General features: G+C 45.4%; 1 protein-coding gene across 2 annotated transcripts in view; it reads right to left on the bottom strand.

The window, feature by feature from the left end:
- The window catches only part of rassf3 (Ras association domain family member 3), a 220,171-nt gene that overhangs the window by 26,220 nt on the left and 169,787 nt on the right, over positions 1–24,164 (bottom strand). The gene's annotated exons all lie outside the window — the stretch shown is intronic.

Genomic DNA, 24,164 nt, shown 5'->3' with positions numbered 1-24,164 from the left:
CAAGATAACCTCACTACCCACCCCCTGTTGTATCTCTGTAACGCAAGAGCAGGACTACAGTCATTTTACCTTTAATTGAAAATGGTGTCCGATTTTCAACATTAGTTACTTGCCAATGTTACAAATTCTGGTTATTTTTAAATATTGGGGTGATTTCATTTGTTTTTCTTTAACCTCCTCTACATTATCTCATTATACAGTCCTCAGAGAGGGACAGCATGGGGTTAAATACTGAGTAAAGCTCCCTCTACACTTTCCCCATCAAAAGAGTAAAGCCTCCTCTATACTGTCCCCAACAAACACTCCCAGGATAGGCACAGCACAGGGTTAGATACAGAATAAAGCTCCTTCTAAACTGTCCTCATCAAATGCTGTCTGGAATGGGATTAGATACAGAATAAATTTCCCTCTACATTATTCCCATCAAACACACCCAGGAGAGGGACAGCAAGGGATTAGACACAGAATAAAGCTCCCCCTACACTGTCCCCATCAAACACCCTCAGGACATGGACAGCACAGAGTTAAATACAGAGTAAAACTGCTTCTGTACAGTTCCCTCACCCCCCCCCCCCCCCCCCCCCCCCCCCCCCCACCACCCCCCAAAAGAGTAATGCTCCCTCAACACTGTCCCCATCATACACTCCTAGGAGAGGGACAGCAGGGGATTCTATACTGAGTAAAAACTGCCTCTACACTGTCTCCATCAAATACACTCAGGACACGGACAGTATGGGGTTAGATACAGAGTAAAACCCACTCTAGAGGTTATGGTGACCATCGTCCTACCAGACCACGGGACTGCTCTCCCACTGGAGGGAGAGATGGCTGCTGGTGGTTTAACCTGAGGGTCACCATGCCTCAGGCGAGGGGGAGAGACTGGGGAGAGTCGTTCATGGTAACCTCTGCTGGGCAGGAACTGAACCCAGTCAAGAGTGTGGTGCTGGAAAAGCACAGCAGGTCAGGCAGCATCTGAGGAGCAGGAGAATCAACGTTCCGGGCATAAGCCCTACATCAGGAACTGAACTCTCACTGTTGGGTTTATTCTAACCATCCAAAGCAGCTTAGCTAACCAACATAAATATATAGTAAGAAATCACGCTGGGGTTAAGTTCAGCTTCCTGCCTGTGGTAGTCATTGAGATGGCAGACATTTTTTAGAAGTAGCCTGAAGTAACATTATTGAGATCGCATTTTAGCTCCTACACAAACACTAACTCGAGTCATGTCTGGATGATCAGTAACGTGCCTTCTCTTTGAAAGGAGTCCAGTGTTACATTGCAGCTGGCTGGCTGTGCTTCTGATGAAGTGCTAAGTCTGGTACATGTGAGATGAGAGTCAGGCACACGTGAGTTTATATCATTGCCAGTCGTTAAAGAGGGCTGGTAAATATAGATCCAACAGGGCAATGGATACTCCCAGTAATAGATACAATTCTGACGTTCTGTGCTGACTTACTGGGTTAATGGCTGACTTACTGGGAGATGAGCATGACCGACGTGCCCTTTCCCCTCCAATCCTGACAATGGCTCTTTTCACCAGTTCCCAGACTCGTTCTTCCTTTGCACAAAATTCCAGACGATCATTCAATAAACTGCTGCCCCTTGCAGCCATCATTTGTCAACTGGCTCAGAACCAGCAAATGTTTGCAGCACATGGAACGGCTGTGGTGGGAGGACAAAGGCACAAGGCAGAGTACTGAGCCTTCAAATGAGAATTCACTTTTGTAATTTTATTCCTTTAATGGGCCCAGGTATGTTCACTTCTCCTGATGCTAAACGTGACCTCGATCTCAAAGGGACAACTTTGAGTACCAAGAGAGCGGTTGGGAATCAGAAATAAAATAAGCAAATATAACACAGGTATTTGCATGAAACACTCCACGGAAGTCTGGTGAGACTTGTGGTGTATCAGGGTTGGACAGGAGATTCGGGGTGGGGGATGGGATGGGGGTGGAGGAGATAGATTACCAGCAACTCGTGCCTTCAACTAAGCCACATTTGAACAGATGCTCAATTCGGTTGCCAATGTTCACACAGCTAGGTGAGGGACATGGTTAGGGTGAACAGTCAAGGTCTTTTCCCCAGGGTAAGAGTCCAAATTAGAGGGCAGAGCTTTAAGGTGAGGGGGGGGGTGGGGGGAGGTTTAAAAGGGACCCGAGAGTGGTGCATGTATGGAAGAGAGGAGGGGGTGGTGGAGGCTGCTACCATTATAATATTTAAAAGGCATCTGGATGGGTACATAAACAGGAAAGGTTTACATGGAACGTAGAACGTTACAGCGTAGTACAGGCCCTTCAGCCCTCGATGTTGCGCCGACCTGTCATACCAATCGGAAGCCCATCCCACCTACACTATTCCATGTACGTCCATTTGCCTGTCCAATGACGACTTAAATGCACTTAAACTTGGCTAATCTACTACAGTTGTAGGCAAAGCATTCCATACCTTTACTACTCTCTGAGTAAAGAAATTACCTCCGACATCTGACTTATACCTATCTCCCCTCTCTTTAAAGTTGCGTCCCCTCGTGTTTGCCATCCCCATACTTGGAAAAAGGCTCTCCCTGTCCACCCTATCTAACCCTCTGATTATCTTGTATGTCTCTATTAAGTCACCTCTCAACCTTCTTTTCTCTAACGAGAACAGCCTCAAGGTCTTCAGCCTTTCCTCGTAAGACATTCCCTCCATACCAGGCAACATCCGAGTAATTCTCCTCTGCACCCTTTCCAAAGCTTCCACATCCTTCTTATAATGCGGTGACCAGAACTGTACACAATACTCCAAGTGTGGCCGTACCAGAGCCTTGTACAGCTGCAGCATAACCTCCTGGTTCCGGAACTCAATCCCTCTATTAATAAAGGCCAAAACACTGTATGCCTTCTTAACAACCCTGTCAATCTGGGTGGCAACTTTCAGGGATCTGTGTACATGGACACTGAGATCTCTCTGCTCACCTACACTACCAAGAATCTTACCATTAGCCCAGTACTTTGCATTCCGATTACTCCGTCCAAAGTGTATCACCTTACACTTGTCCACATTAAGCTCCATTTGCCACCTCTCAGCTCAGCTCTGCAGCTTATCTATGTCTCTCTATAACCTACAACACCCTTCGTCACTATCCACAACTCCACCGACCTTAGTGTTGTCCTTAAATTTACTAACCCACCCTTCTAAGCCCTCATCCAGGCCATTTATAAAAATGATGAACAGCAGTGGACCCAACACCAACCCTTGAGGTACATCACTAGCAACTGGACACTAGGATGAACACGTTCCATCAACTACAACTCTCTGTTTTCTTTCAGCAAGCCAATGATCCAAACTGCAATGTCTCCCACAATCCTATTCCTCCGCAGTATTTGGATAGTTGAAGTCCCCGTGACAACTACCCTACCTCTCTCACTCCTATCGAGAATCATCTTTGTTATCCTTTCCTCTACATCTCTGGGACTATTCGGAGGTCTATGGAAAACTCCCAGCATGGTGACTTCTCCTTTCTGGTTTCTAACCTCAGCCCATACTACCTCGGTTAACGAGTCCCCAAAACATCCTTTCTACAACTGTAATATTGCCTCTGATCGACAATGCCACACTTCCCCCTTTTTTTAACCATCTTCTCTGTTCTTACTGAAACATCTGAATCCCGGAACCTGCAACAGCCATTCCTGTCCCTGCTCTATCCATGTCTCCGTAATGGCCACAACATCGAAGCCACAGGTACCAACCCACGGTGCCAGTTCACCCACTTTATTTCTGATGCTCCTCATGGTGAAGTGCAAATACTTCAAACCAGGTTCTCGCTTGCCAGTGTCAGATACTTGATTTTGGAACTCCCTACTCTCATTCTCTTCTACACCTGTCCTACAATTTTGGTTCCCATCCCCCTGCTGTATTAGTTTAAATCCACCTTAATAGCTTTAGCAAATTCCCCCCTCCCCCAGGATATTGGTACCCCTCTGGTTTAGATGAAGACCATCCTGCTTATAGAGGTCCCACTTACCCCAGAAAGAGCTCCAATTATCCAAAAACCTGAAACCCTCCCTCCTGCACCATTCCTGTAGCCACGTGTTCAATTCCTTTCTCTCCCTATTCCTTACCTCACTAGTATGTGGCACGGGCAGCAAACCAGAGAAAACAACTCTGTTTGTCCTAGCTCTAAGCTTCCATCATAGCTCCCTGAATTTCTGCCTCAAGTCCCCATCTCTCTTCCGACCTATGTCATTGATGCCAATGTGGACCACAACTTGGGACTGCTCTCCCTCCCCCCGAATGATCCCAAAAACACGATCAGAGAACATCAAGGACCCTGGCACCCGGGAGGCAACACACCAACCATGTTAAGGGGAAATGGGCCAAACGGTGGCAAATGGGGCTAAATTAATTCAGGATTCCTGGCCAGCATAGATGAGTTAGACTGAAGGGTCTGTTTCCGCGCTGTATATCTCTATGATTCTGTGACTGGAATCAATTACACCACAAGCTTAGACTGATGTAAGGAGTTAGACTAGACTGGCTCAATGGTTAGCACTGCTGTCTCACTCAACCAGGGATCTGGGTTTAATTCCAGCCTTGGGTGACTGTCTGTGTAGAGTTTGCACATTCTGTCTGTGTCTGCATCAGTTTTCTCCCACAGTCCGAAGAGGTGCAGAGTGGTGGCGGTGAATTGGCCATGGGCTAAAAGCCACATGTGGAGTTATGGGTATAGAGTGGTGGTGTCCAGATGGAATGCAGCTTGGAGGGCTGGTGAAAACCTGAGGAGCCAAATGGCCTCTATCCACTCTATAGGGATACCATTTCCTAATTCATTCCTACCAATTGGTTAATTTAGCCGTGGTAATTTTAAATGGCTCTCCCCTTTGGAGTGTTGAGGTTGGACAGCACTGGGATTTTAAAGCTCTCACACTGATGAAGGCCCCTCATGGTGCCTGGGTCAGGAAGCTAGACCCACAAGGGATGAGCTCTTGCAACGCTATCACTCTGGGCACCTTCAAAGCACTGTTGCCAGCTCCCCCTACGCTGACTGGTGACTTGGCAAGCCACCCAGCTCCCATTCCCATTACATGTCCAAACTATCAATCGGAGGCAGGGGCGAGTACCATCTGCTGTATTTGCACATATGTCAGGAAGGATGCTTGTGGCAGGGTGGTAGTGTCCCTACCCTCTAGGCTAGAAGCTTTGGGTTCGAGGCCCACCTGCTCCAAACATACGTAAACATCTCAGCACGAAACAAAAAAATTCCAAACTTCCAATTTATCATCATGCTCCTTTCTTGTTTGGTGAAGTCTGACAGTACATTGTTCTTAGATTTCGTACAGCCACTGTCAGACACTAACCCTCAGTAACATCCAGAAATCAACCGAGCCTGTCTCTTCACTGTGGCAGAGACAAAATACCAGCTTTATCTGGTTTTTCTATCCCTTCAAGATCTCCCGATATCACCCAAAACCTGGAGACATGTTCTTCGATAATAACTAACAATATGTAGCAGGTGCAGTGCAAGTGTGGCCACAGTTCAGAGTTACTTAGGAAAATAAAACTCACTCCAACCCACAATTTAATCCAATGTCTCGGGTGAAGTCAGAGGGGATTAAATTACTGCTTTAAACACACTGCCAGATGGCCCATTATTCTTGGCATCAGACAGCATTGCTTCACTGCTCTATAAATTTTGTTTTATATTTGACACAGTTGCTGTGGAACTTGTTAGGAAAGGAATGATATAGCTCAAGGGATAATGTCATCATTAATGACATACAACAGAAGGCGCATGGTCTTCCCATCACAACGCTGTTTCCAGAAGATGTTTACTTTAGAACATTTATGTGTACATTACATGGTGATTCAAAGCTGACTTTTATAGACGGTGCAAACCAAATCAGTTTCTACGAATTTTGTTGCTAACTCAGTCTATTTCCAGTGAACATTTGCATGATTCAACAGAAAGCTCCAGTGGTTTTAGCTTGTGTACAGCCTCATCAATAGAATAACTGATAGATAGTATTCTTTCCCCACTGAGCCTTACTGATGGCTGCCTCAAATGTTACTACTTCTCCTCAGCACATAGTAGGCACAGTGGTTCAGTGGTTAGCACTTCTGCCTCACAGCGCCAGGGACCCAGCTTTGATTCCAGCCTTGAGCGACTGTCTATGTGGAGTTTGCACCTTCTCCGTGTCTCCGTGGGTTTCCTCCGGGTGCTCCGGTTTCCCCCCACAGTCCAAAGATGTGCAGGTCAGGTGAATTAGCCATGCTAAATTGCCCATCATGCTAGGTGCATTAGTCAGAGGGGAATGTGTCTGGGTGGGTTACTCTTCAGAGGGTCGGAGTGACTTGTTGGGCCTAAAGGCCTGTTTCCACACTGTAGGGAATGTAATCTACTCCTCAGTCCCAGAATATAATCCAGCCATTTGAATACAGAGGCTTCAAGAGCAGGTCGATGCGAGCACTCCTGCCACTTTTTCTCTCCCCAAAGCCTGTTCCCCCACCTAAAAGCCTTAAATCAGGAATGTGATGGAATACTCCCAACTTTCCTGAATTAGTGCAGTTCCTACAAGAAGCTCGACTCCATTAGAGACAAAGCAGCCCACTTGTTCGGCACTACATCTTTGACATTCACACCCATCAACCCTGATGCAAAATGGTAGCAGTGTGCACCATCTACAAGATGTACTACAACAACTCACCAAGACTCCCAAACCTAACACCTCTACCAAATAAAAGCCCAAAGGCAGTAGATGCGTCTGCAAGTTTAACCATAGCCTCACACTTTCCTGACCTGGCATTATATCCTTGTTCCTTCACTGTCATGGGGTCAAAATCCTGGAATTCCATCTCCAACAGGGCTGTGAATGTGCCTACACCTCAAGAACTGCACCACCACCTTCTCAAGGGCAACTAGAGATGGGTAATAAACACTGGCCCAGTCAGTGACACCTACGTCCCAAGTTCTTTTCAAATACATAATTCTTTGAAAGTCATGATTTGAAGACACCAGTGTGGGACTGGGGTGTACAAAGTTAAAAATTACACAACATCAGGTTATAGTCCAACAGGTTTATTTGGAAGCACTAGCTTTCGGAATGCTGCTCCCTCATCAGGTGGTTGGGGAGAATAACTTATTCTCCACAACCACCTGATGAAAGAGCAGCGCTCTGAAAGCCGGTGCTTCCAAATAAACCTGTTGGACTATAACCTGGTGTTGTGTGATTTTTAATTCTTTGAAGTTTGCATCACATATACAGAGTATTAAGATGGCATTTAGCATACTTGCTCAGACTTTTGAGTACAAGATTTGGGAAATGATGTTGGCATTGTACAAGACATCAGTGCAGTCTCTTCTGGAGTACTGTATCCAGTTCTGGTCACCCAGTTATAGGAAAGATATTATTAAGGGATAGAGGGTTCAGGTGAAATTTACCAGAATGTTGACAGGAATGGGGGGTTTGAGTTACAGAGAGAGGCTGGATAGGCTGGGGCTTTTTTTCACTGGAGTGTAAGAGGTTGAGAGGTGACCTTATAGAGGTTTATAAAAGAATGAGGGGTATAGGTAAGGTGAATGGCAGATGTCTTTCCCTTCGGGTGGGAGAATTCAAGACTAGAGGGCATGATTTTAAGGTGAGAGGTTGAAAGATTTAGAAAAGATATGGGGCTTTCGTTTTACACAGAGTGGTTCATGTGTAGAATGAACTTCCAGAGAAAGTGGTGGATGTGGGTACAATCATAACATTTAAAAGGCATTTGGATAAGTACATGAATAGGAAAGGATTGGAGGGAAGTGGGCCAGGAGCAGGCAGGTGGGACTAGTTTAGTTTGGGATTCTGTTCGGCATGGACTGGTTGGACCGGAGGGTTTGTTTCCGTGTTGGATGACTGTATGACTCTAAGTGCCAGTCTACAACACTTTGGTGTGGACCAGCAAGTCTCAGGCAAACCAAAGTGTGGTTTTCAGCAAGTTAATTGTCTTATACCTGTCACACTGTATCGGACTGTAAAATAGACTGGAGACTGGGGGAAACTGCACATTTTATATGATAGTACGATAGCACATTACTCTCCCCTCACCTGAGGGAAGCTATCCTTTCGATCTTGTATACTTGACACTTAGAGTCATAGAGATGTACAGCATGGAAGCAGACCCTTCGGTCCAACTCATCCATGCCGACCAGATATCCCAATCCAATCTAGTCCCACCTGCCAGCACCCAGCCCATATCCCTTCAAACCCTTCCTATTCATTTACCCATCCAGATGCCTTTTAAATATTGCAATTGTACCAGCCTCCACCAGTTCCTCTGGCAGCTCATTCCATACACATATCACCCTCTTGTGTGAAAAAGCTGCCCCTTAGATCTTTTGTATATCTTTCCCCTTTCACCCTAAACCTATGCCCTCTAGTTCTGGACTCCCCGACTCCAGGGAAAAGATATTGTCTATTTATCTTATCCATGTTCCTCATGATGTTGCAAACCTCTATAAGGTCACCCCTCAGCCTCCAACGCTCCAGGGAAAACAGCCCCAGCCTCTTTGAAGGCTGGTTTTAGATCAGAACTGGAGTGCAGAGTGCAGACCATACCAACTCAACACTTTGGGCTGTCATCCAGACCAATGTTTCTTTAGCTCAGATTCCAGGCACTGGCAAGATCCCAGTCCCAGTTTGTTCAATTTCTGTACCAGTCCACTGACATGAGCCATTTAGAGGCGGGTCTAAGACAAAATGTAAAACGCTGCACAGACTCAAAATAGTGCAAAAAACAGAACAGTGTTAAAGAAATGCAAAATGTGTCAAGGAAAATGCACAATGGAACCAGTCCAGCAGCACCTACATCAATAAGAGTTTTTAATGTGAAGACAGATTCCTTTCTCTTAATAAAAACAGCTAGCCCGAAAGTCGGGGAACTTTGATAATATTCATTTAAAAGTAAGATTGATTGCATCATGGGATTAACACCATTGACTGCATCTTCTTGAACACCATTTATGGTCAACTTGTCTCTGGCAGCCACAGCCAAGATTCTAAACAAGTTCTATTTAAATCGCAGCTTATTTTGGACAGACATCTTGGCTGGTTCCAACAAGAAGACTTGACATACCACAGATACATTATTTATATATATATAGACATATATGTTTCAAAGCTATGTATTCTAACAAGTCCATTTATTTACATTTGTGAAAATAACCAAAGAGGCAAACGACTCAATAAAGTAAATTGTTTGCATTAATTTAAAGGATTTTTTCCCCCCACTGTTCACATGGTGAGGGGAGGTTCATGGGTTCATACCAGTTTTGAAAGGGCCTTAGCATACTACACCAACTATGTCAATCGATCATAGAGTCTGCTATGGTGCAATGTTCATGAAGAGATCCCACAGTTTAAGGCTAGCATTTATACACCATCTTTAAATGAGTTCAGTGACACCCAGTTTGGGTTTCGCCAGGGTCACTCAGTTCCTGATCTCCTTACAGCCTTGGGTCAAACATGGACAGAAGAGCTGAGTTCCAGAGGCAAGGTGAGAGCGACTCCCCCTGACATCAAAGATGTATTTGACTGATAATGGCATCAAGGAGCCCTGGCAAAACCGGAATCAATGGGTATCGGGGCAAACACTCCACTAATTAGAGTCATAGCTGGCACATAGGAAGATGGTTGTGGTTGTGGAAGATCAGTCATCTCAGCTCCAGAACATCTCTGCAGGAGTCCCTCAGGGGAGTGTCCTCAGCCCAACCATCTTAGCTGCTTCATCAATGACCTTCCCTCTGTCATTAGGTCAGAAGTGGGGATGTTCGCCAATGACTGCAGTGTTTAGCACCATTCGCATCTCCTCAGATACTGAAGCAGTCTACGCTCAAATACAACAAGATCTGGACAATATCCAGACTTGGGCCGACAAGTGGCGAGTAACATTCACACTGCACATATGCCAGACAATGACCATCACCGATAAGAAACTCTCAACACCGCCCCTTAACATTCAACAGTATTACTATCACGAATCCCCCACTGTCAACATTTGTGGAGTTACCATTGACTAGAAACCCAACTGGACTCACCATATAAACACAGTGGCTACAAGAGCAAGTCAGAGACTAGGGATACTGTGCTGAGTAACTCACCTCCTGACTCCCTAAAGTCTATCCATCATCTACAAGGCACAAGTCAGGAGTGTGATGGAATACTCCCCACTTGCCTGGATGAGTGCAGCTCCAACAACACTCAAGAGGATTGACACCATCCAGGACAAAGCAACCCACTTGATTAGCACCACATCTACAAACATTCAATCCCTCCACCAGCGACACTCAGTAGCAGCAATATCTACAAGATGCACTGCAGAAATTCACCAAAGATCCTCAGACAGAACCTTGCAAACCCACGACCACTAGAAGGACAAGGGCAGCAGGAACTTGGGAACACCACCACCTGCAAGCTCCCTTCCAAGCCACTCACCACCCTGACTTGGAAATATACTGCCGTTCCTTCACAGTCCTTGGGTCAAAATCCTGGAATTCCCTCCCTACCAACATTGTGGGTCAACCCACAGCAAGTGGACTGCAGCGATTCAAGAAGGCAGCTCACCCCCACCTTTTCAAGGGCAAATAGGGATGGACTATCAATGCTGGCTAGCCAGTGATGCCCAAGTCCCAGAAATGAATAATAAACAAAATTATAATGATAGCTGTTCACAAGAGCACTATCAGACATAAGAACATAGAGAGCTACATACATAAGGAGAGTTACCTACATAAGGAGAGATATTAGGGTAGATAACTCAAAAGCATAGTGGGAGAGGCAGATTTCATAAAGGTACAACTTATAACAAACGCAGGGAAAGCAGACAAACTGGGAGAATACTTCAGGAGAGAACTGGATCAAACCACACAGCTGCCAGTGGTGGAACGCTGAAAATCAGGGACGTGCAAGAGGTCAGGACTGGAGTAGAGATCGGAGGATTGTAGGGCTGGAACAAGGTAAAGCAAGGAATGAAGAATTTTAAACAGAAGGCAGGAAAGTGGAGTTGAAGATTATCAGATGAGCCATGATCCCATTGAGTGGCGGGGCAAATTTGATGGGCTGAATGGCCTACTTCTGCTCTTCAGGTCTTATAAAGATGTGAAATGTTTTTAAACATCAGCAGACCGCAAGTAAATGCCTAGGGCAGCATAAACCTAACAGTGCAACAATATTCCTCAGCTACCCTACCCAGAAGTCTATTGCTTGTGCACCTTCCAAATCTCACGACTACTTCCATCTCGAAGGACAAGGCCAGCAGATGTTTGGGAATGCCACAATCTGCAATGGACGCTCCATGCCACTCACCATCCGGACCTGACAATTTATCACTGTTTTGTCAGTGTCGCTGGGACAAAATGCAGGAACTGTCTCCCTAATAGCACCATGGGTGTAGCCAGGCCAAATAGACTACAGAGATGGTAAGAAGGTAGCTCACCATCACCTTTTCAGGGACAATAAAAGATGGACAATAAATGCTGGTCCAGCCAGCGATGCCTACATCTCAAGAATGGATAAAACTAAAGTTAAAAATCACACAACACCAGATTATAGTCCAACAGGTTTAGTTGGAAGCACTAGCTTTCGGAGCGCTGCTCCTTTGTCAGGTAGCTGGTGGGGGCAGGATCATAGGACACAGAACTTTGTAATAAAAGATCAAAGTATCATATAACTGATGCTGCCTAGTCTTTAATCACTTAGAATGGAGAAGTTTCAATTCATTAATACGTAAATCCCGAAACGTTTAAGTCATATCCCCGAGATAACTTAAAGTTTTATGAAAACGAGGTGACATCTCAGCTCAGACAATGCATTAAAGGTGTGAGGTTAGAGTCTGTCTGTATCCCAGTCTTGAGTCAGACTGGTTCTGTTTCCAAAGAAGGAATTTATAAAATGTCACATGGACTGACTGCCTACAGATTGTGTACTTTTTGAACAAAATAGAATGTATCTGTAAACACAAATCTGCAAATAAATACAAAGAATGCTGCATTATCACAGATGCTGGAAAAGCACAGCAGGTCAGGCAGCATCTGAGGAGCAGGGGAATCAACTTTTTGTGTGGGCTTATGCCCGAAACATCGATTCTCCTGCTCCTCAGATGCTGCCTGACCTGCTGTGCCAATCCAGCACCACACTCTCGACTCTGATCTCCAGCATCTGCAGTCCTGACTTCCTCCTGCATTATCAGAGATGCCATCTTTTGGCCCAGATATTCCATGGAGGCTCAACCACGTCAACGCTGATGTAAAGGATAAAAGGATGGTACTACAGGATTTTTAAAAAGGAGTAGAAAGTTTACCTCAGTGTCTTGACCAATGTTTACCAACATCACTTTAAAATTAGTCATCTATGCATTATCACATTGCTGTTTGTGGGGTCTTGCTGTGTGCAAAATGGCTCCTGTGTTTTTTTTATGGTTGTGATCACCCGTCAAAAACATTTTATTGGCTGGGAAGTGTTTTGAATAGAATTTGGTTTTTTGATAACTGTGATCACCTGAAAGCAAAACGAGTCCCATGAATTTAAACACACCCAGGATCCCAGTGATGTGAAGCGACCGCCTCTCATTGTTGTTTTTAAGAACACAAATCACTCGGCCTTAAAGGTATTGGAGTTGAGTTTGCAAAGAGGAGGAACCATCCAAAACACACGATCTGTGACAGTAACAGATCGATCAGGTATTTTCCAGCCTGCACTGTTGTGTAATGTGAGACAGAGTTAGGAAGTTAAGAAACCGCTTGCTTGTCCTCTAGAACTACACGTGAGGTACAAAGCTCACAGCAATCAGCATCAGGAAAAGATGTGGTGACCATTTTCCAACTAACCTTTCTTCCTGTGAGACATAATAGACCTCTCAATTGCTTAACTCCTAGATTCCTTCGAAACCCATTGAGAACTGGTTTGCCATCTGTTTCCACAAAGATATTCAGCTGCTGCAATCTCCCTCCCACGCAAGTTAAACCAGTTGCAAATTAAGCCAATGAGAAAGCTGGCTAGGTCGATCCCATCCAGGGAAGGATTTTCTCATGAAGCAAGGTTGAGTACGTTGGTCTTGCGCTCACTGGAACTCAGCAGAATGAAAACGTATAAGATTCAGAGGAGACTGACAGGCGAGGTGCAAAGATGCTGTTCTGAAGAAGGGTCACTGGACCTGAAATGTCAACTCTGCTTTCTCTCTCTCCACAGATGCTGCCAGACTTGCTGAGTTTCTCCCTGTTGTGGTAGATGTGAACAAATTCTTTCACCTTATGGGAGAGTCTAGAATCAGAGGGCAGAATTGAAGAAGGAATTATTTCAACCCCCAACTTTTTGATCTTTTAGTTTGAGGACAATTAAGAATGGGCCACAGTTGTTGACATCCTGTAAAACAAATAGGTGTCTGATATACAGTATTTATGTATTGGTGGAAAAAATAAGGGGAAATTGTCTCATCAGGACAGAATTGCAAGACTACCAAATCTCAAGGGGAACAACAATTTATACCACGTGAGGCAAACATGCTGATTGGTTGGCAAGTGCTCACTGATTGGTCGAGGCATTGCCATTCAGAATGCATCAGCGGACAGTTAACTGCAGAGTTTTCGTTTAAATTCAATCCAGGCCACTTGACTCAGATTGGGCAAAACCAAGGTTATGTGAAAGACACGAGAGAGTAGGTGTCTGTCAGAGAGAAAAGAAAATAGATTCAAAAGAGAAAAATAACTACTTCTGGAGAACATCCAAGAAAAATGAGATTTCACTGTGTGGGATTCCCAGAAAGCTGAATCCCTGAGGGCGAAACCTTATTTTGCTGGCGGGTAAACCTCATCGAACTCGTGTGGTATCTAACATGAGTCTGCCCTTGAGTCACAGACTGATAGCTCAGCTACAGTAACTGGGCTGGAGCAATGGTCAGTGGCTCAGTGGTTAGCACTTGCTGCCTCACAGTGCCAGGAACCCAGGTTCAATTCCACCCTCAGGCAGTTGTCTGTGCGGAGTTTGCACATTCTCCCCGTGTCTGTGTGGGTTTCCTCCTACAGTCTAAAGGTGCGCAAGTCAGGTGGATTGGCCATGCTTACATTGCGCAGGCTAGGTGAGTTAGCCATGGGAAATGCAGGGGTCGAGTTTATGCAGACTCGATGGGCTGAATGGCCTCTTTCCACACTGTATTCTATCCCATTGCTACCTTGCAAACAGGAATTACAATGAGGTAATAGTTGGATTGACAGTCAGGCTGAGTTGGGGGCTGCATCTGCAATTAATATTGGCAGCTTGTTCCCTTCCTGGACACAGGAGAGGGTAAGGAAAGGGGAATGGTATATCAGCAGCAACACCATGTGAGCATGACCCACCACAAAACAGGAATTGGGACTGATTAGCCAGCGCGTCCAGCACCAACAACCGTAGACTGCTCTATGCAGAACTGAGAGTTCCTCCTTTGTGGTAATTCTAGCTAAAATTACCAAGAGAAAAATCATCCCCTCACTTGATTTTAAACAAAAACAGGAATTTCTGGAAAAACGCAGCAGCATCTGTGGAAAGGAAGCAGAGTTAATGTTTCAGACCCAGTGACCGTTCCTCAGAACTCATTTGGTTTTTCTCTGGGAGTTACTTCCCTTTTATTTCTCCCAGTGCCCGTGTACCTCTTGCAAGCACAGAGGTCACCACACTGAGCCCCGGCACATTGTTCTACTGACGTGTGTGAACCTTTACATAGAACAGATGACAATGGCTGCTTTCATCAACCCGAACTCCCAGCCCTTTCCCCAAACCCCCTAGCATGGTTGAGATGTAGAGGCTTGTAGCACAGGAGAGGCCCTTCAGGCCCTGAAGTCCATCCTGACCCATCTGGGCAAGGATATTCTTGCAATTGAGGGAGTCCATCCACTGATCCCCAGGATGGCAGGACAGACGTATGAGGAAAGACTGGATCAACTGGGCTTGGACTCGCTGGGATTTAGAAGAATGAGGGAGGGAATCCCCCAGAAACATGTAAAATTCTGATGGGTCTGGACAGGCTGGACGTGGGAAGAATGTTTCCAATGTTGGGGAAATTCAGAACTGGAGTCCCAGTCTAAGAATAAGGGCAAAGCCACTCAGGAGTGAGTTGACGAAGAATCTCTTCACTCAGAGAGTTGTGAACCTGTGGAACTCTCTCCCACAGAGAAGTTGTTGGGCCGAGTTCACTCGATACATTCAAGAGGGAGCTGGACATGGCCCTTGTGGCTAAAGGGATGAAGGGGTATGGGGAGAGGGTGGGAATGGGAGACTGAGATTGCATGACCAGCCATGATCAGATTGCATGGTGGAGCAGGCTTGAAGGGCCAAATGGCCTCCTCCTGCACCTATTTTCGATGTTTCTAAGCTTACACTAATCCCATTTGGCCCATAGACTTGAACATTATGACATTTCAAGTGCTCATCCTCATACCTTTTAAAGGTTGTTAGGCTCCCCCTCCTTTGTGGGGGAGTCCAGAACTAGACGGCACAGGTTTAGGGTGAAAGGGGAAAGATTTGAAAGGGATCTAAGGGGCAACATTTTAACACAGAGGGTGGTGCATGTATGGAATGAGCTGCCAGAGGAAGTGGTGGAGGCTGGTACAATTACAGCATTTAAAAGGTATTTGGATGGGTATATGAATAGGAAGGGTTTGGAGGGATATGGTCCGGTGCTGGCAGGCGGGACTAGATTGGGTTGGGATATCTGGTCGGCATTGATGAGTTGAACCAAAGGGTCTGTTTCTGTGCTATACATCTCTATGACTCTAGTGCCCTCCCACAGTCTGTATTTCAGACTCCCACCACTCCCTTCTCTGGGGTGAAGAGGGTATTCCCCTCTCAACCTCCGACCTTTCACCTTGAGCGTGCCAGTCCCAGCCCATTTGACCGAGCTATGTCGTGACCAGCGAGAACAGAGAAGCTGATCACATGGGAGACACAGTCAGCAGCATGTGGATCTACAGTCATGAGGAGCTCTATATGCAGCATAAATAAGGCAGTGTAGACTTTCAAACAAAAAAAAAATGCAACTTCACTGCCAAGGTAGAAACAGGTCACATGCAACGATTCAGCAGTTTAAAATCAAAAAGCAAATTGTTTGACAAATACTTCCTGCATTTACAATCAAAGAAATTTCACCAGGGAGTCAATCTAACTCACTCAGTGGTTACACCACACTGGGTTTGTCCAGACAACTCAAATTTCACAGCCCTGTCCTCAGCCCCTTCAATATTTTCCTCCAATCTTGTATTAACTTAGCCTTCAACAGCCAGTGGTGTTAAAGCAGATTAACTCTTCTGAAGGCCAACCCAACAAGGCTCCTTCCAGCATCGTCTGAACCCAGCACCGTCGTCAACAGACAACCACCACCCGCACGTTTCCCTAAAAGTCACTCACCATCACAACATGGAAAAGTATCGCCGTTCCTTCACTGTTGTCGGGTCCAAATGCTGGTACTCACTGCCTAACAGCACTGTGAATGCAGCTACACCAAATGGATTGCAGTGATTCAAGAAGGCAGCTCACCACCACATTCTCCAGAGTAATTAGAGTGACGTGCAGATCAAGCAAGGGTGATGTGAGGAAAGAAAGATTTCAGTAATCAGGTTATGGAATGTGGTTATGCCTGGAAATGTGGTGGATGCAGGTTCAATGGAGGCATTCAAGAGGGCATCAGATGGTTCTTCAGGTAGATCGGCAGGGGTATGAGGTAAAAGGCAGGGGATTGGCATTGGGGCACAGACCAGCGCAGGAATGATGGTCCAAATGGTCTCTTTTTGCACAGTAACATGTTTTGTGAATTAGGAATGCTGCCTAGCCAGTAACACTCATACCTCAGCAGAAAATACTGAATCAATCATGTCCCATTTTACAAGATAGCAGCATCACAGGCAATGAGAGGGAAGCAGAAGATTACCACAAGCTCTGTTCAGGGGGATATAGAAGACGTTTATGAGGCTACGAACCCTGGACCCTTACCTTGGGGGTTCAGTCTGGCAAGGGGAACCCAGTGTCCTACAACTAACTCTCTTTTATGATTCCAAGCAGCTGGAGTGCCCTCCATAGGACATATCCCGGGAACTTAGAACCCCTATAGTGTGGAAACAGACCCTTTAGCCCAACAGGTCCACACCAACCCTCTGAAGAGTACCCCACCCAGACCCATTCCCCTACTCTATTACTTCACATTTTCCCTGACTAATGCACCTAACCTAGGCATCCCTGAACACTACAGGGCAATTTAGCATGGCCAATTCACCTAACCTGCACATCTTTGGATCGTGGGAGGAAACCAGAACACCTGGTGGAAACTTACAGAGACATGGGGTGGGGGGAGTGGGGGGGAAGAGAATGTGCAAACCCACACAGTTGCCTGAGGCTGGAATCGAACCCATGCCACCCTGCTTGATCTAACACTCATTCACAAACCAGGTGGAACATACAAAGATGGAAAATAGGAACAGGAGTAGACCATTCGGCCCTTCAAGCCCACTCTACCATTCAATGTAACCATAACTGATCATCCAACTCAGACCGCTGTTCCTACTCTGGGCAGTGAGGATTGAAGAGCCAGACGGCTCCAAATTTCTACATTTCTAAGGAACTGTGGAAAATCAAGGCATTGAAGAGCAACTGGAAAGGAATTCAAGTGGGAAAACACACACACACACAGCTGTAGTTCTGTGGTATCATGCTAAGGAAAAATGAAAATATGAGAGAGTGAGAGAGTGAGAGAGTGAGAGAGTGAGAGAGAGAGAGAGAGAGAGTGAGAGAGTGAGAGAGTGAGAGAAAGAGAGAGATGTTCCCTCAACAGATCCTGTATTAGATTCTTAGAAATATTATTCTATATTGGGAATGCTACACAATGGTTCTGCTTTGACAAAAGTCTTAGAAAATTCATGTAAACTTCCCCATGCCTCAACACTTACTCGAACAATATCTGCAATCATTGTACATGTTAGGCCCTAGGGAATCCCAGGCCCATGGTTTAAGCTGCCACGTTTCTTTCAGAAACACACAAAAAACATCAGTGATCATTCAGGTTGGCCTACAATTGAACAACTTCTCGATTCATTGCCTTAATATTTGTGAGTCTTTTGGGAAAAGGGTAGAACAAAAGCCTATAGTTTGGAACGGTGATCCTGATATATAGATATGTATCATGTGGCTTTTAATATGATTACATCACTACCCCCTTAACACCTCATTCCTTTCAAACTCCTGCCCCAACCTCTCAATATCCCTTTCACTCTCAAAAGACATCAAAGGGATGGTTCTTTCCAAATCCACATCTATATTTCCCACTATTTCATGTTTAGATGCTAGTCATTGTTTAGCAGATTAATATCCATACGTCGAATCTGTCAGCCTTCAGAGACGTACAAGGGTTTTATTATAAATCTACAGTTTTTCTCTTTCTCGTCTGGACCATTGCCTTGTCTTGCTCCCAGGTATTTTCTAAGCAATCTCTTAAAGAGATGTTACAATACACCTCTGGGGCAGGAGAGACTTCAACACAGACCTCCTGGCTCAGAGATGAAAAGGTGACATTACCACACTCCTACAGGACCAGAGGACTGTTCTCTCATTAGAGAGAGACAGACAGACAACTGGTGGTGGTTTAACCTCAGATTCTCATGCAAGGGGAAAGATTGAGAGGGAGGGTCCTGCACAGTACCTTCTTGTGGTGCAGTGGTAGTTCCCTCACTCTGAGCTGGGAGGCCCAGGTGTCCTACCCACTCCAGACAAGTGTAATGACATCTCTGTGCAGGCTGATTCAAAAATATTTTCTGGTTGACCCTCAAAGGGACCTTCATTTCTAAAACTTGACATAATCTACTCGGTTTTTCATTCTTTCATGGGATATAAGTGGAGATGGTTGGACCAGCAGTTGTTAGCTATTCTTAACTACTTTTGAAATAATGGTGGCCAAAGGAGGCCAGTTATGAGCCACTCACAGTGTGATGGATCCAGATCTACACGTGAGCCAGATCAGACAACAATGGCACACTTCCTTCTGTCAAGAACGGCAATGAGTCAGGTGACGATCAATGATAATTTCACTGCACTATCATCCAGACTCACTTCTAATCTTTTCAAAAAAAAACAGACGCAGAACGTATTAACTTTCTGAATTCAAGCCCCAACAGCTGGCCTGGTGGGGAATTGAACCCACACCCCCAGGGCTGTAGTCTGGGCCTCGAGATTACAAGTTTCTGACAACAGCACTACACCGTCACATCCTCTGCCATTAAAACCACACTCATCAAGGTCACATAATGAGACAGTGGCTGTGCTAAACTGACCCTCCTTATTTTATTAATCTTGTCACAGCTCAACAACCAATTCTCTTCCAATGCCTCTCCTCCCCTGCCCAACTGGGTGACTGTGGTCTCGTCGAGTTCCATTCCTATCCATCCAGTCATAACCAGAAAACCATCTGCAGAGGTTACTCTTCCTAGCCCTGCGGCAGTACCTTTGGATTTTCTGAAGATTTATCCTGGTTCTCATGCTATTTCTCAACAAATATGTCATCACTCAACAAAATTACCCCCCAAAAAAGTGTCCAATCCCTTCACCACCTCCAATTAGACATATTCTCCAATTATTGCAGAGACCAATAAATGCATTCCTCCAGTAATGGCAATACTTCCCAAAACTTTTTCCCTCCGTTTCGAGGCTTAGAAATTGTCACAGCTGCTCTGTGTATGATACTGATAAGAAATGACAAGCTGAAAACATAGGTGGTGTAGACCATTCAGCCCATTGAGCCTCCTCTACCATCCAATGAGACCTTCTCCCTCAACACCACTCTGAATTGAGTTGAATTGAATTTATTGTCATGTGTACCAAGGCACAGTGAAAAGCTTTGTCTTGTCAGCAATACAGGCAGATCACAGAATTAAGTAGCATAGATAAGTAAATAATTTGAAAGGGTTCAGAAAAGATTTACGAGGATGTTGTCAGGTTTGGAGGATTTGAGCTGTAGGGAGAGGCTGAACAGGCTGGAGCTGTTTTCCATGGAGCATAGGAGGTTGAGGGGTGACCTTATAGAGGTTTACAAAATCATGAGGGTCATGGATAGGGTAAATAGACAAGGTCTTTTCCCTGGGGTAGGGGAGTCCGGACTAGAGGGCATGGGTTCAGGGTGAGAGGGGAAAGATATAAAAGAGATCTAAGGGGCAACTGTTTCACACAGAGGGTGGTACGTGTATGGAACAAGCTGCCAGAGGAAGTGGTGGAGGCTGGTACAACTACAACATTTAAGAGGCATTTGGATGGGTACATGAATAGGAAGGGTTTGGAAGGATATGGACTGGATGCTGGCAGGTGGGACTAGATTGGGTTGGGATATCTGGTCGGCATGGACGGGTTGGACCGAAGGGTCTGTTTCCATGCTGTACATCTCTATGACTCTTATAGGTAAACAGCGGCAAAAGCAAATGCTAAAAGTTTGTGAGTCCATTCAGTATTCTAACAACAGTTGGGTAGAAACTGTTTTGAAACTGGCTGGTGCATGTGTTCAAGCTTCTGTACCTTCTCCCTGATGGTAGAGGTTGTGGAAAAACATTGCCAGGGTGGGATGGATCTTTGAGAATGCTGGTGCCTTTCCTTGACAGCGGGCCTGGCAACAGGTCTCTCCTGCACTGTTCCCATATCCATTGCTATCATGAACATCTCGAAACTTTTTGATCTCCATTGTGTTTGGAGACCTTTTATCTGTGATCACACCAGAGTATAATCGGCAGTGTTCAGCGATTCAAATGATGTCTCAGCAAAACAGGAACAAACCATCATTATCTAACATATCCCATCATTCTATTCTTGTAAACTGGATTCCCGCCAAACTAAAGAAACTGCCCAGGAATTACAACCCTCAAAAACTTTTCTAACACGTTAACCGAGTGATTTTCCAAGACTCAAGCTGTACAAGGATTTCCACGGTCTCCCATTACAGTGCTGCATGCACCTTTGTATTTTTACCGGCTGTAGTTGTGAGTGAGGCCACATTCCTGAATTGTCGTTTTAGTTGTCTAACCCAGGGAAGGACACACAGAGGAAGTTCAGTGATGGTTCACTGCATTTGTTCCCAGCAGGCCGAGATTGCTCTACAATGCAATTACACTCCCTGGAGTTTACGGGAATGAGTAGTCCTCAACGCAAAATGTCCCAGCTGTCACATGGCTAGGTGATGGGACGATATCAGAATTGGGAAGGATTTGGAGATGCCGGTGCTGGACTGGGGTGGACCAAGTTAAAAATCACACAACACCAGGTTATAGTCCAACAGGCTTAATTGGAAGCACATTAGCTTTCGGAGCGACGCTCCTTCATCAGGTGATTGTCAGAATTGGAATGAGAATCTAGAACAGGGGCTGCAGATTCTGAAGATGTGGTCAGTCACTCAGGATTCAAATGGCTTTGGAATTCTACATTCCACAGCATTGATTGGATTTATTATTATCACATGTACTGAGGTATGTGAAAGACATACAATGTGAAAGACATTGCGTTGTGTGCTAACCAGACAATCATACCTGATATCAGTACATCAGGGTAATAGAACAGAGTGCAGAATATCATGTTTCAGCTACAGGGAAGGTGCAGAGCAAGACCAACTCTCACATATGAGAGGTCCGTTTATAAGTTTGATAACAACGGGAAAGAATCTGTTCTTGAATCTGTTGGTACGTGTTTTCAAACTTTTATACCCTCTGCCTGACGGAAGAGAGTGTAACCGGGGTGGAAGGGTTCTTGATTATGTTGGCTGCTTTCCTGAGGCAGAGGGAAGTGTAAACTGAGTCAATGGCGGGAACGCTGGTTTATGTGATGGTCAGGGCTGCCTTCACAACTCTCTGCAATTTCTTCTAGTCTTGGGCAGAGCAGTTGCCAGACCAAGCTGTGAGGCAGGATGCTTTCTATGGTGCATCTATAAAAATTGGTCCGAGCCATTGTGGACATGCTGAATTTCCTTAGACTTCTGAGGAAGTAGAGGTGTTGGAATGCTATCTTGACTGAAGCATTGATGTTGATGGACCAGGACAGATTGTTGGTGATCATCATTCCCAGGAAGGTGAAGCTGTTGACCATCTCCACCTCAGCCCCATTGATACAGACAGGGGCGAGTCCTCCACTCCACTTCCTGAAGTGGGTGACCAGCTCTTTCATTTTGCTGACATTGAGGGAGGGATTGTTGTGTTTACACCATACCAATAAGCTGTCTATCTCATTCCTGTACTCGGTCTCGTTGTTGTTTAAGATCTGACTCACTACACTGTATCATCAGCAGACTTGTTAAATGGGAGTTGGAGCTGAATTTGGCCACATGGTCGTGAGTGTATAAGGAGTATAGTGAGGGGCTGAGTACGCAGCGTTGCAGGGCACTGCTGATGAGGATTATGGTGGAGGAGGTGTTGTAGTCTATCCTTACTGATTGTGGTCTGTGGGTCAGGAAGTTGAGGATCCAGTTGCAAACGGGGGGGCGTAAGTCCACTGTCTTGGAGCTTGGAGATGAGTTTTGTCAGAATTATGGTGTTGAAGATGGAGCTGAAGTCAGTAAGTAGGAGTCTGATGTAGGTGTGGCCTAGTGCTATGGAGGCGCAGTTTTTGAGTGTATTCAAGACACTTTCAATCACCTTTGGATACTGAAGCAAATTAAGGGACATGTGGATAGTCCAAGATGACAGAGCCGAGTTCAGATCTTGCTGAATGGTATAGCAGGCTTGAAGGGCTGAATGACTTACGCCAGATCCTACTTACATTGTCACTGTTTTCCAAAGACATTGAGATAGAAATTCTCTTTTCCACCCACTCTCTTCTTTTGCCTATTTTGCTTCACCACTCGGGTAGACTTAACCCCATGCTATATTTCCACAGCCTGATAAAAATCACGAAAAGTGACTCACTGACATTTGATGACAATGTTTCAAAGAGCATTGACAACCAGCTCCTGAACATAACGTCACCCAGAATGGCAGAGAAACTGGAGGAAGGCGTTGAGGCGGGGAAGGGTGTTCCCCCTTCTCTCTCGATCATGCTACGGTACACATTCACATCTAATAAGTTCTGTTTGCAGCCTCCAAGGTTTGAGGAGACAAATGGTCAACAAATGTGGGAGTTGGTGACATGGCGATACTGCTGTTGTATTAGTAATCCTGAGACAAAGAACAGTACAGCAAAGGAACAGGCCCTTCAGCCCACCAAGACTGTGCTGACACGATGCCTTTTTAAACAGATAACCTGAAGCGTCCATATCGCTCTATCCCCTGCCTATTCACGAATCTGTCAAGATTCCTCTTAAACATTGTTATTGTATCCACCTGCTCAGTGTAAAAAAACCCTGCCTCTCACATCTCCTTCTAACTTCCCCCCTTTTACCTTAAACCTATGTCCCCTAGTACAGCAATTGACATTTCTACCCTGGGAACAAGACTCCGACGATCCTTTCTGTACAGGCCTCTCAATTTTGTGACCCTCTATCAGGTTGTCCTTCAGCCTGCGATGTTCAAGAGAAAACAAACCCAGTTTATCCAAACTCTCCTCATAGTTAATACCCTCCAAACCAGGCAACGTCCTGGTAAACCATGTATGTACCCGCTTCCGAAGCCTCCACACCATTCCGGTCATGTGGTGACCAGAACTGTACACAATATTCCAAATCTGGCCTCAGTAAAGTCATGTACAGCTGGAACATGACATACCAGTTTTTTTTATACCCTATGCCCTGACTGTTGAAGGCAAGCACGCCAAACGCCTTCTTCACCACCTTGTCCCTTTGAGGAGCCACTTTTCGGAAACTTTGAGACTTCGGTGAATAATCTGGGGGCAAAATTTAAATTCAATTTTAAAAAGATGGAATAAAAAGTTAGCTTCGGTAATGGGGAGCATGAAACTGTCAAAAACCCAACTGGTTCAGTGATGTTCTTCAGAGAAGGAAATCTACCATCCTCTCTTGGTGTGCCCTCCACGTGACCCACAGCAATATGGCTGACTCTTAACTGCCCTGTGCAAAGGACCGACATGCCATTCAATTCAAGGGCCATTAGGAATGGACCACAAACTTCATCAGTGCCTCCCAAAACTCCCACGGCTTGTTTTTTTTTCTTTTTTTCTTTTTCTTAAAATTTCGGAGGCGGCTCAGGTTGTGGGGCACAGGCTCCCGCGGGAAGTACGGG

The sequence above is a fragment of the Hemiscyllium ocellatum genome, chromosome 19, assembly GCF_020745735.1.
Source record: "Hemiscyllium ocellatum isolate sHemOce1 chromosome 19, sHemOce1.pat.X.cur, whole genome shotgun sequence".
Lineage (NCBI taxonomy): Eukaryota > Metazoa > Chordata > Chondrichthyes > Orectolobiformes > Hemiscylliidae > Hemiscyllium > Hemiscyllium ocellatum.
Note: the sequence above shows the minus strand (reverse complement) of the source record. Positions and strands in the feature narration are given on the sequence as shown.